The sequence below is a fragment of the Channa argus genome, chromosome 7 (genome assembly GCF_033026475.1).
Source record: "Channa argus isolate prfri chromosome 7, Channa argus male v1.0, whole genome shotgun sequence".
Taxonomy (NCBI): Eukaryota; Metazoa; Chordata; class Actinopteri; order Anabantiformes; family Channidae; genus Channa; species Channa argus.
This window is the reverse complement of record NC_090203.1, coordinates 26,324,410-26,336,829: the sequence shown is the minus strand read 5'-3', so window position 1 is coordinate 26,336,829 and position 12,420 is coordinate 26,324,410. Positions and strand designations below refer to the sequence as shown.

Here is a 12,420-nt window from a genome sequence, read left to right as displayed (position 1 = left end):
TAACCACAACTAAGAACCATAACATGCTCAGCATGTTTTACAAGCCAGGACTAGAAAGCGTAAGGACTGGGCAGCATATTTCCTACTGATAAATATATATATTTTTAAAAAAGTCAGTAAATAAGTGTCTATATATGACTTTTAGAAGGTTTGGTGAGCCATATGTATGCTCCATGTGCTTTGAGAGCTATAGAACTAGTCTATGCATGCATTAATATTAAACCCAACTATAATAATAATATAAATATAAATATTATAATTATTAATATACAAATTTCTAGAATTCTTGCAGATTTGTGGGCTGTTCTAAAAAATATTTATTAGTAAAAAAGTAAATATAAAGTAAACAAAGTTTCGAACACAGCTTAATAAGAAGTCTATTAACACTCCAACTGTGGCACGCTATCACTATCTCTATACACTGAAGTTAAACCTCACACTTTTCCAACAATGTGAGTCTCAACTTAATTCTGACTAATTCAGTCAGATCACGAATATTAAGCTCTTTACAACTAGCCAGACCCTCCAGATCCTTTAATTTCAAGATTATTTTTCACATTTAAGAGAAAAAATCTAAAAGGTCTAAATTAATGTTTTTGACTAAGTCTTTGTGTAAAAACATCATGAATTAATGAAGTGGTTGTTTAAAATATAAAAAGATTGGTTAGCTAATACATTAAAGCTTACATTTACAGTTTTTTTCCCATGTCCATATGAACACTGAAAAAGGTTTTAATTGTTGTAACGATTCCTTCTTTTGGGGAAACCCTCTAAAAGTTAGTTCCTATGTAAGTAATGGAGTCCAAAATCCACACTCCTCCATCTGTGCAAAAATAATAAAAACCTAATCTGGAAACAAGTTGAGGCTTCAACTTTCCATATTTGGCACATGCTGGTGGATATCTTCTGGAGCTGCAGTGTTTTTAGATAGAAATTTTTATTTTTGTTATTTTCCTTCCACTGAAGTGAACAGAGAAACACAAAGGGAGAATTTTATACTATAAAAGACAAACTTTGGAAGATATCCACTTGATTTAAAAAATCTCCGATTGCATAGTCCTCAACTTAGCTGTAGATACACATTTGAATTAATTGTTGCAAACAACAACAACAAGCATAACTGCCTTATATTCCCAAGCATGACTGCCGCCCCTCCTTCTCTCCCTGGTTGGCCTGAGCTCACATTATGTCACTGCCATGTGACTTTTTGTTTTTAAAGCAAGCTCTTCATCACACTAGTCAAATGAACTGGGGTTTGGGGGTCATTAGGCTCCAGCACAGTACTGATTGCCTAATTAAGTATGAAGAGGAGGACTGATTACAAAAAGAAAATAAGAACATGTTTCACTGTTCTTATGGAAACCTGTTTTTAGACAAATTTTTTGTCATATCCTCAATATTGCGTTTGTGGTTAAATGATAAATTCTCATCATGGGGAAAATTTGTCGCAATTTATTGTTGACAATACAATATGGCACAACCCTGTCTACATGTCCTCCCTACACTGAATCCAGACTGCTTTACTGTATTTGTTTTAATGTGTCTATGTGGCTAATGTGTATGTCTATGTGTTAATGTGGCTATTTTTATACACCTCTCTCCACAAACCAACAGCGACCACATGAATGGGTTTATTTTGACCAGAATAGGGGGGATTAGCCAGAGTTTTCACTCTGACTATCCAAACATCATCCATCAGACATCACCAACACACACATTGGGCACCACACATCAAAATTCACAAACACAGCAAGGCAAATTAACAAACATTTTCACTTCAAAACATGAACTCGCACACTATTTTTTTCTCATTTCACAAAGGCTGTTACCAAGCAGCAGAAAAGAACCTGCAGGACCTTCCAGTCTCTGAGAGAGCCAACATTAAAACCTCACTCTGAGAAAAATGAACCGCATCTCAATTTTTAAATCTAACTTTATTTTTTAAATTTTGAAACTTATAAAATGTTTTCATATTACTTTGTGATGGGAGACAGACACTGGCAAGATCACAATGGTGTCCCTTCTAGCAACTGAGGAGCCTTGATCGGCTTCTTTGACTGGGCCCCCCACAAAGTGCAGGACTGGCACTAGTGATTTAAAACTGCTGCTAACATTGTTAAATTTTGCCCCACCAGCCATTTTGTATAGGCATAGAGGAATTTCTCATGATGCACACGACCAATGCTCCAAATCAGTGCAGGTATGCTCATCATTTTGCATTAAAGCAATTAGCCAGTATATCTGTTATCTTACTTGTATTACACTGGAGGCTATTGCTCAGACACTAACGAAGTCCTGGACCACAGTTCTGTCTTCATCCTTGTTTCCATTTGTCATGCAAAACCACCATAGCTTAGTCTTCATAAAACTTTTGTAATGGACAGTGTGCAGTGTTGTGGGTACTGATGCAGGCATTCAAAGTGTCCTACTTTTTCACTGCGGTATGTTTGCTGTACCCAGTCCTGCACTGCTGGTCCTAAGCCTGGTAGAAATTGGGGAGGGTTGCGTCAGGAAGGGCATTCGGCGTAAAAACTGCCAAATCATGATCCGCTGTGGCGATCCTGAACTCACGGGATAACCCGAAAGAACAAATAAATAAAAAAAATAAAAATAAAAAATACCCTATCAGTGGTGTTGCATCAGGACTGTTTGAATCCTGAAGCAGGCTCATAAAATCTAACCTCACCAGCTGTGACAAAGTTGCTTTCTATTTCCCATTCCATAGTACTACTAAACTGCACGCTACTACAGTGTAGTAGGTACTACTGGCAGGTATTGCATATTTACTCAAAGGTCTACTAAACATTGTTAACACAGCACCACATGTGACTGACATTGTAAACACTATGTAGGCTACAGTACGTATGTATAAAGAAGATTCTTGGACAAAATACATACATGACTGCAGTGTGGAAAGTTTGCACACTGGAGTGCTCATTGTGTGTAAATACTGAATTGCTAAATGTTACACTGTTGTTGTCTCTAAAACTAAACATCAGACCTGAAGATGCTATAGAGTGGTGAGAAAAAAAGACAAATAATCACCATGTGTCCTTCTCCTGAATGTTTTTAAACCTAAAAACTTCCAGAGTAAATGGAAGGATACCTGTTCTCAACTGAACGTTTTTTTGGGGGGGGAAAAAAGACAGCATCAATCCTACTTTAGATGGTGCAGCTCTCTTATGTAAAAATATAGATGCTATATTTATAGATATAAATATAAATTTATTACACAACAAAAAGCATGAACACCCAGACTTTAGGCTAGGACACAGAGGTCTATTTTTAAATGCTTCACTGCAGTGTCCTTACTTTTGTCACCCCCACAAAACTCCCACATTCTGATGGTTTGCCAATCATTTAAATTAGTAGTATAATAATAAGTCAACACCAGTTAATCATATGGGTAAAACAACAGGAGAACAAATCTCAACCAATAAAATGTGGATTTATTAAACATCATGTGTCTGGTCTAAATCTCTACTAGGAAATGAGTTGATAGGTGAACATCAAACTTGCTGCTTGACAGCTGAAAGAATATGTCAGTTTAAATGAGTCAGATTAAGCGACACCTTCCTTGAAACATACATCAAGTTGGAGGAATAGCAGCAATCTTCCATCAAGCTTATTATTCAACCTTAGACCTAAACATAGCCCCACTCTTAAGCTCTCATACCCAAACTGAAAAACGTAAACACCAGTTCTATTTCTTATTGTATACCATCATACTGTCCCTTAACTGACTTTTCACAATTTCTATCCAATGTAATGCTTAGTAAAGACAAAGTCATAATAATGGGTGACTTTAAAATTCATATAATGTAAATGTTCACATTAACTGCCTCAACACTGAATTTTAACTCGTTATTCAATTGTTAACTCATGGGGCAGCTGTAAGTTGGTACTTAGTTGGTACGGCAGCCGTCCACGGACCCCCGGGTTAGAGGTTCGATCCCTGGTCCTGGCTATATGTCGAAGTGTCTCTGGGACACTAAACCCCTAACAGACCATTCCCATCCCCACCTGTGCGGTGCCAGTCCAAGCCCGGTAGAAATTGGGAAGGGTTGTATAAGGAGGGGCATCCGGTGTAAAATCTGTGCCCAAAGGACAAAGCTGAAAGGACCAAAAAATAAATAATAAAAAATAATTTAAAAAATTTGTTGTTAACCCACTCAATGTTTCAAGCACACCCCTGACAACATTGAAACTAAATAAAAAAATTTCCCCTATAACTTCTTTTTGTCTGACAATTTTTCAAATTGTCATTTTCATTTTTCTATAACATTGGAATTTCCAATAATGGCCCAACTTTCAGTCACATGGACTCATTTTTTCTTAATCCTTCCCTTCTCAACCTCCTACCTGAACTCCACTCACTGCCTCAGGTTACAGTATTTCTTTTTCTCTCCACACTACTCCCCGTGCTGGTAAGAAGGTCCAAGAAGTGCTTACCTTCTGCTCAGCATTTGAGCAGAACAGAGCAGCCTGTGTAGACACATAAGGTAAACTAGCCTCTCCCATGGCTGCTGCCAGCTCAGAGCCCAGGTGGCAGATGTCCCCAAAGCACAGCTCCTACAAGAGTAAAGTGTCCCCCTCGGTTTGGGGATCCCTAAAATGGCACTCCCACATTAGGATTGATGTGTTTACCCCCTCCACAAAAGAAGAACAGTTCTATCAGTTGCCACAAACAACACAGATCCTCATCCTCAGATACGACAAATGTGCCTCAGGACATCTCATTCAGACAGTGACATTCACACAAATCCTAGAGAGACCATGTCAATAGCATCCACAAGACAAGCTTGACTCCATAGTAAAGGACAGAGTGCTTTAACCTGGAGAGCCACACCTTAGCACAGCATCCACTAAAGAATCATTCCTCCATATGTCTGGAAGTCCTATCCATTTTACCCCTGAAATCCATGTTTACTTGTAAAAGTGTCAAGTGTTGTCAGTTTTGTCCTTTCAGCATAGCCCATGAGCTCAGGGTCACCACAGCAGAACATTGTCCGCATGTTGATTTGGCACAGTTTTTACGCCAGATGCCCTTCCTGAAACAACCCTCCCCAATGTTGACCAGGCTTTGACTGGCACGGCACAGCTGGGGGTGGGCATGGGCCAGTCCAGAGACAATTCGACATATGGTTGGACCTGGAGATTGAACCACTGACCCTGTGGTCCGTGGACAACTGCCGTGGACAACTGAGCTACAGCCACCCTCAACAGCACAAGGAATACACACATTTAATTTTTGTTTCATCTGTGTCTTTTCCTTGTTTTTGCCTAAAAACTGGGAGTCATACAGTTGCTGAAGTTAAACTGGATCATTGTGGGTTATTTAAACTTTGTTGCACAAGCAGATCTCTTACATTTAAACTACTTTTTTAATTGTCCTGGACAAACAGAAAGTCAACACAAACATACCACTGCCCTAGATGCAGAACATTATTGACTGAAAATGACTTATCAGCTTCTCATTATTATTAAGGAAATTGTTTTCTGAATTATAAGGATAAATGTAAAGAGATAGAGTTGTGGTAGAGTACAAATCCCAACTTTGTACTGCAGAACAAACACTTTTAGACACATAGCATTACCACCGTCACTATTGGACCAAACACTTCTAGGGACTTAGGATTTAGTGACTATCCACTGAGGAGCTATTCACCTTCAGGGTCTTTTTTTCTTTTTGCATTCACACCACCAGTAAGGATTTGTAATGCAGGCTGGCAGACAGTCAGTATGCCTTGATGTATTCTTATATTGATTTGTTGTGAGTCAGCAGCATTTCACCATATCCCATAAAATCTCCCTTGTCAACTTTCCCTTCAGGCAAATGGCAGCAACACATGACATTAACTTATATTTTAATGGTATTATTTATACCATTTTAAAAGGCAGTAACTAGTTAGAGTTTGCCGACATTTGGTGAGATTTGCATCGTGAGATCTGGATCAAATACCTAAAATGCAGACAGTTTAGTCTGGTTCTTCTAAATCTAAATGGGAATCTCTCACTTGGACTAATAATAAAAATTCATAAAGCAAGAGTCCTGGGACAAAAATTGCAACAAGGCCTTGATCACCAATCACCACTGCATCCCTGTTTTTCCCAGACAAAGACACATACTGGATGTTTTTGTCAAGAGTCAAGATACAGGCTGAGGAGTTAACCGCAATCTAAAAATTTGGATAAACTGACCACGTCTGACTCTAAATAGGGACTTTTTCACATGAATAATATCTAAACTTAATAAAGCAGCAGTCCACAGATAAAATTTATAATAGTTTTAAAACTTGATCAAAGTCTACTAACACTGCTGCACTGACTGATACGTCAGGAAGACAGATAAACTGGGCGATGCTTTCAAAAGCTGGGCTACAGGCTTTTGAGATCATCGTGGTCACACACGGCAGAGGGGATCTCACAATGCTGAAAACTATGGATGAAATTTACAAACAGACTTAGATTGGATAAACTGACCACATCTTTTTTTATCTAAATTGGGACTTTTGCAAGAAAAAACTTAACTTAAGAATAAGTGAGGACACGTATTAAAGCTTTGAGCAACCTCTACATATAAACATGTATCCTATTCAGGTGAGAAAGTACCTTGACTGAAGTAAGCAGTTTTATGTTTCATAGTTCCTGCTGTTAGGACACATGAAAAAAGGGGGAACTTTCAGTCATAGCTCTAAGACCTATGAAAAAAAAAAAATTCTGGTCTGAAATTGCTTCATATAAACTGGGCTACTCCTTTCAGTCTTCCTGCTTCCTGTTTAAAGGGGGGACACATCCTTCCTGTGCTCTTTAAAGGCCTGATGAGAGGCTGATCTGAAACATATGCCAAACAACACGGCTCTTTCCACACCACAGGAATGTGTCTGCATGCTGCCAATACCTGAACAGATGATAAAGATTACTCAGCTCCAATCTCATCACTGTTAACGTAGATCTATTATTTAGCTTCAGTGTTCATTTGCTGAAATCTAAAACTGTTACAAAGCGTGTGAAATGTTTTTGATGTGTTTGTGCCAATACAAATGCCTTATAAATAGGTGTTCAAAGTGTGTAATGTGGTGAATTGTATACCAGATGGGGAGTTAATCATTGCCTTTGAATTCAGCCTACTAAATAAAAGCAGAGAGAAACATATGGTCCAGATTTGCTTTGTATATAAGCAATAAATCCTTGATTCACCGTCAAAAAACGGACCTTCTTTAAATAGTGTTTAAAATGTTCACCAACAGACAGGTGATTTGTAGCAGTGGCCACTCTGTGTCATCACCAGATGCTTTGATGGTAGTGTTGAGCTTTGTGTGTATGTGTGTGTGTGTTTCCAGGGCACTTGCAAAGCGAACTGCAGAGTAAATCAAATGCCACATATCAATAAAGCAAACACTGGCTGTGAAAGGGCAGGATTTATAAGTGACTGAGGGGAACAGTTGCTGTGTGTTTATTCATGCTGATCAGTCTGCATCCAAGGACAGTCCTGCTTTATCACAGCCAAATTCTAAACTCTGCTTGTTGCACATCATACACTGATCAGCCAAAAATAATTAACACCACCTGGTGGTTTCATTATAAAAATATTGTACATCAGAGGGTCAGAGGTTCGCGTCCCACTCTTCCTGACCACATGTCTAAGTGTCCCTAAGCAAGACACTGAACCCCCAACAGCCCACCCCAATCCCCAGTCCAGCAGTGCTGGTCCCATGCAAGCCCAGTAGAAAATGGGGAGGGTTGCGTCAGGAAGGGCATCCGGCGTAAAAACTGTGCCAAATCAACATGCGGATTTGGCTGTGGCGACCCTCAACACAAAGGATAAATCCAAATAAATAAATAAAAATTAATAAATGTTGATGTATTATCATAGGTTAACAACCTGTCAGAAGATAAACTGTTTAAAATCAGCTTCTCCTCTACCAAAATTGACTTTTAGTTACTGTACATCTTTTGCCATAATTACCATAATCAGTATTGTTTAAAATACATTGTTTTCATTTTCTGAAGTACTTTTAATTTTGTGCGCTGAGTAACTTGTAGATAATATGCTTAGTACATTGTACTCATTGTACTTAGTACAATGAGTAAATTTTTTGAAGTGATACTTGTAGTGGAGAGTTTTTTAGACCAACTCTTTCATTTTTACGTTTTACAGCTTTAACAATGTCCCTTAGCTGTCCAGTTGAAGTATGCAGTGCATGATACTACATGAATATTGTTGAATATGAGATCAGTGAGCTTTCTTTCATAAATGACAGGACTTTCCACTCAGCAGCTTTAGAAAAAGCTGGAGGACACACTGACTGTCCAATCAGATCCTTTACAGTAGCTGGAGGACCCACTGACTGTCAAACTTTTTCCTTTACAGCAGCTTAAGGAAACACTGCCTGTCCACTCAGCTCCATTATGACATCTGGAGGACACACTTGCTGTCCAAACAGGTCCTTTACAACAGCTGTGGGGCACATTGACTGTCCAAACAGCTCCTTTTACATTAGCTAGAGAACACACTATCTCCATCATAACTTCATCATCAGGGGTTATCTGGACAAAGACCTAAACTCCCTTCATGAGGCTGTTTGAGGGTTACCTTGTTTTAGGTGTCCGGTTAGGGTGGTGATGGTGGGGGTGGATAATGTCAATAACTGTCCTCAAAGATATTTTTATAAAAGTGTGTACACATGATATTCACCTTCACAACTCATCAAGCGAGGGAAACTAAAATGACAACCTCTCTGCTAAAAGCCTAAATCCTTGAGCTCTCTCCTGTCTGTCTCCAGATGTTGACCTAACTAGTGCGACCAGTACTGCCCTCTTTCCCCCCTGTGTGTTGACTCAGTATTATTTAAACCCAGTAAATGCTTTCCTGCCTGCATTTGGAATCAAGCCTAATCAATTCATATTTAAGGTATTTACACAATAGGCAGGGCCAAGGATAATATTTAATGCCAAATGCACCTAAGGGCATATAAAATGCCATGCTTATTTATTTTTGCTTCAGTTCATGCCCTCGCATTTCTGATGTAAAGGAAAACCATATTTGAGCTAATGGCTCTGAAGATTAATTTCATATTAGTTTCTGCAGCCATGGCCTTTTTCTGACATTCCTTTGATCTGCCAAAAGTGTAATTCATCTCCTCCACATGGAGGTCAAAGATCACGTTCAGCTGTACTTAAGCGGCTGCATTGAGCGAAATGATGAACTCACACCTTCTACTATAAAATTGTAACACAAACATGGGTTTCTCTGGGTGGTAAAGTGGTTAGTGCTGCTGCTTCACAGAAGGTCCCCAGTTCGAATCCCAGTCAGTGTGAAGTTTGCATGTTCTCCCTGTGCTTTCATGGGTTTCTGAGTACCCTGGTTTCCTCCCACAGTCCAAATGCGTGTTAGGTTAACTGGTGACTAAATTGCCCGTAGGTGCGAATGGTTGTCTGTCTCTCTGTGGTGGCCCTGAGATAGACTGAAAGCCTGTCCAGGGTGTACACTGCCTCTCGCCCAATTACAGCTCCATAGACTCCAGCCCCCAAGCTCCATGACCCTTACCAGGATAAGCGGTTACTAAAATGGATCGATGGATGGTTTCTAATGTTAATGTTTAAAAAACTATATGTTTTCACTCTTAGCAACTTTTTGTCAACTTTTATTTTCTATGACGTTCTTTTAGGTCTCAGGTCGTAAAATTATTTGGATTCCAGAGGATTTTTTTAAAGCAGACATTGACATGAATAAAAAAATTGCCCAAAACTTACACATTCAGACATTTCTTACAGTTGCTAAAAACACATGAAATACCTCCTGGCTGCTAAAAATTCATCCTCAGAAATATCAAAACAATTAAGTTGATAAGCTTGAACTCTTACACATAAGATTCTCAAGGAGAAGCCAAGTTAGGCACTATTAACAGGAATAAGTGGGCGATGAATTTGTCTAAACCAGAGCTGAAAGATGTGGTGTGATTTGAACTGAAACATGTCCCAAGGCATGAAATCTACTGGCCACAAATGCTTCTAGGTGATGATAATATCATATGTTACAGTCAAGCTGGATCCTACGCCAGAACACAAGACTAGAAGACAATGGGGAGAAATAAATGGACTGTTGGAAAGTAGGATTGGGATTTAAAACTTGGTTCCATCCAGTTTAAAATGCTCAGAATCCCAGGTACCCGTGATAAAAGCTGAATTTGAGTTCTTCTTATTGGTTCCAAACATAGGCTACACAACCACTGCGAGGAAAAAGTAGCTATCTGCCAGGAGAACCAGTCAACATGACAACATACCACATCCACACAGAATGTTAATTTGGGTGCTTGGCTTAATTGCACCTATTTTTATGATATGGTAATATGAAGAACTATAATAATTAGAGGTATTACTGTTTTGAGTTGAAATTGTTTAAAAATATAATGAAGGCAGGATTATGTCAGTTTTATGATGTTAATTCTGTTCCTAATGAAAATCAAGCAGAGTTTTAGAAAGTAACTCTACTATTAATCATATTTTCCTGAAGCATATTACCATATTGACCTGTATTGTTTATTTAGAAGAACAGTTGCTATAAATTAGTTGTCAAATAGTTCATTTTAGTGATACCAAGATAGCCTTTAGAGCTTATGGTTTTACTGTATTTGGACAGTAAGTTAAAGAAGTTAAAGAAACTAAAATCAGCAGGATATATAACTTATCCTAGCCATTTTAAATATAACTGTCTATTTAACCTGTAACATTGGTGTTCATGCATCACAATGGCTCTCACAGATTAAGCAATTATTAAGATGAGTTAACACAATACACTAAATTACACTTCTAAACATTTTTGTTGCTTGTCATAATGACATTTGATGTACTTTCAATGTGAGGAGATGCAAATTTAAAAAAATGTATAATAAAAACATTTTTGTGCAAAAGTTTACTTCGTCCTTGATAAATCAATTAAAAATGTACTTTAATTTCTGATTTAGAAACATTTGTAAAAGTTAATTGTGCAATAAATATTTTGTTGAGGATGATTACTCTTTTTGGCATCTGAAAAAAGGCCAGTACTAACTTTTGCACATGACTGTAACCGATTCAAACTTATTGCTGAGCAGCATCTAAGCTATCTATACATCTTTTTTTTAAAAAAACTTGTTTTTAAAAACTGAGCTTAAAAACATGTGTGCCTATGATTTATATTCAGTTTAAAGAGGAATTTGAGCTGAAAAAGTTATACTTACTCAGTGAAAACATAATGTGTAGATAGGCTATCTTTAACTTCCGGTTGAATAACACCAGAAACCCCAAGGTCAATGGACGGTACAGTGGTATAGATAGAAAACAGATGGTCTCTAAACTTAGTAATGGCAACCAAATGGGTAATGAAGATCATAATCTGATTCTACTACTCTTAAATGAATTTCCTTGTTACAGGCAAATATCACATACTATGAAACCATGGTCTTATGTAAATAAAATGAAAGATTTAGTCAAATTAAGTCATCTTCTTGTTAGTTTCAGTAAACAAAACCTGAAGACACTGTGGTCTAGTTTGCGTCCTTGTGGAAAAAGCCAAGTTAACTGTCCATGGAACTTTTAAATGCAGACCAACCAACCGACTCTGGTCAGGAAAAGACAATCAGAGCATGATAATTCTTGCCAGAAACCACAGCAGAGGGTCCTTAATCCACTAGTATCACTAGCATAGCTACCCTTTCTCTCTCTTTCTAGATGGGACCAACTGCAGACCTCAGATCTGGGAACCCAGGTCTGTGAGCCAGTGGTCACAGAGAATATCAGGGCCCCAAAGGTGAGGTCTATCAGCCATGTGTTTTTTGGGGAGGGGGATCTTCTGCTTTAGACTTAAAAGTTGTGATAATATAATGCTAATGTTTTAGACAGGTATATAAACACTGTAGTCAGTTAGCCAAAAAATGTAATTCCATACATGAAATACAAGATTTTTAATTCAAATGTTGATGACAACAGCCAGAAGGAGAAGTTTTTTCCAAAAAACAAAATAGCCAAATATAACAACACATTTAAAAATATTTAGGGACAGCTAGCTAGCATTAGCAGCCTGTTAACTAAAAACATCTTCAAAATGGAAAATAAGTCTTTCAGTTTTACACGCAGCAGACAGTTGTCTGCTTTTGAATAGCAGTAAATTTCATAATGAAATTAACATCCGTTTATTTATTTAAAATTAAAGGTAAATGACGCATCTCACGAACCTCATGTCTCCCGTCACAATGACTAGAAGTCCTAAAGGACTGGGGACATGAAGTAGCAGTTCGACTTCAGCTGGTTTTTAATAATTTTCACCTGCTCAATAAAACACTGTTTGCCCATTTGGTTGAGCATGGAAAACTGAAACAAAAGATAACACAGTTACATCACTTTAAAAAACCCCGAGAGGACGCAGGACTCGTCAGGAAA

The 12,420-nt window shown here is 38.1% G+C and overlaps 1 protein-coding gene across 2 annotated transcripts in view; it reads right to left on the bottom strand.

The window, feature by feature from the left end:
- tgfb2 (transforming growth factor, beta 2) overlaps nt 1-12,420 on the bottom strand; it is a 45,623-nt gene that overhangs the window by 31,223 nt on the left and 1,980 nt on the right. The window lies entirely within an intron of this gene.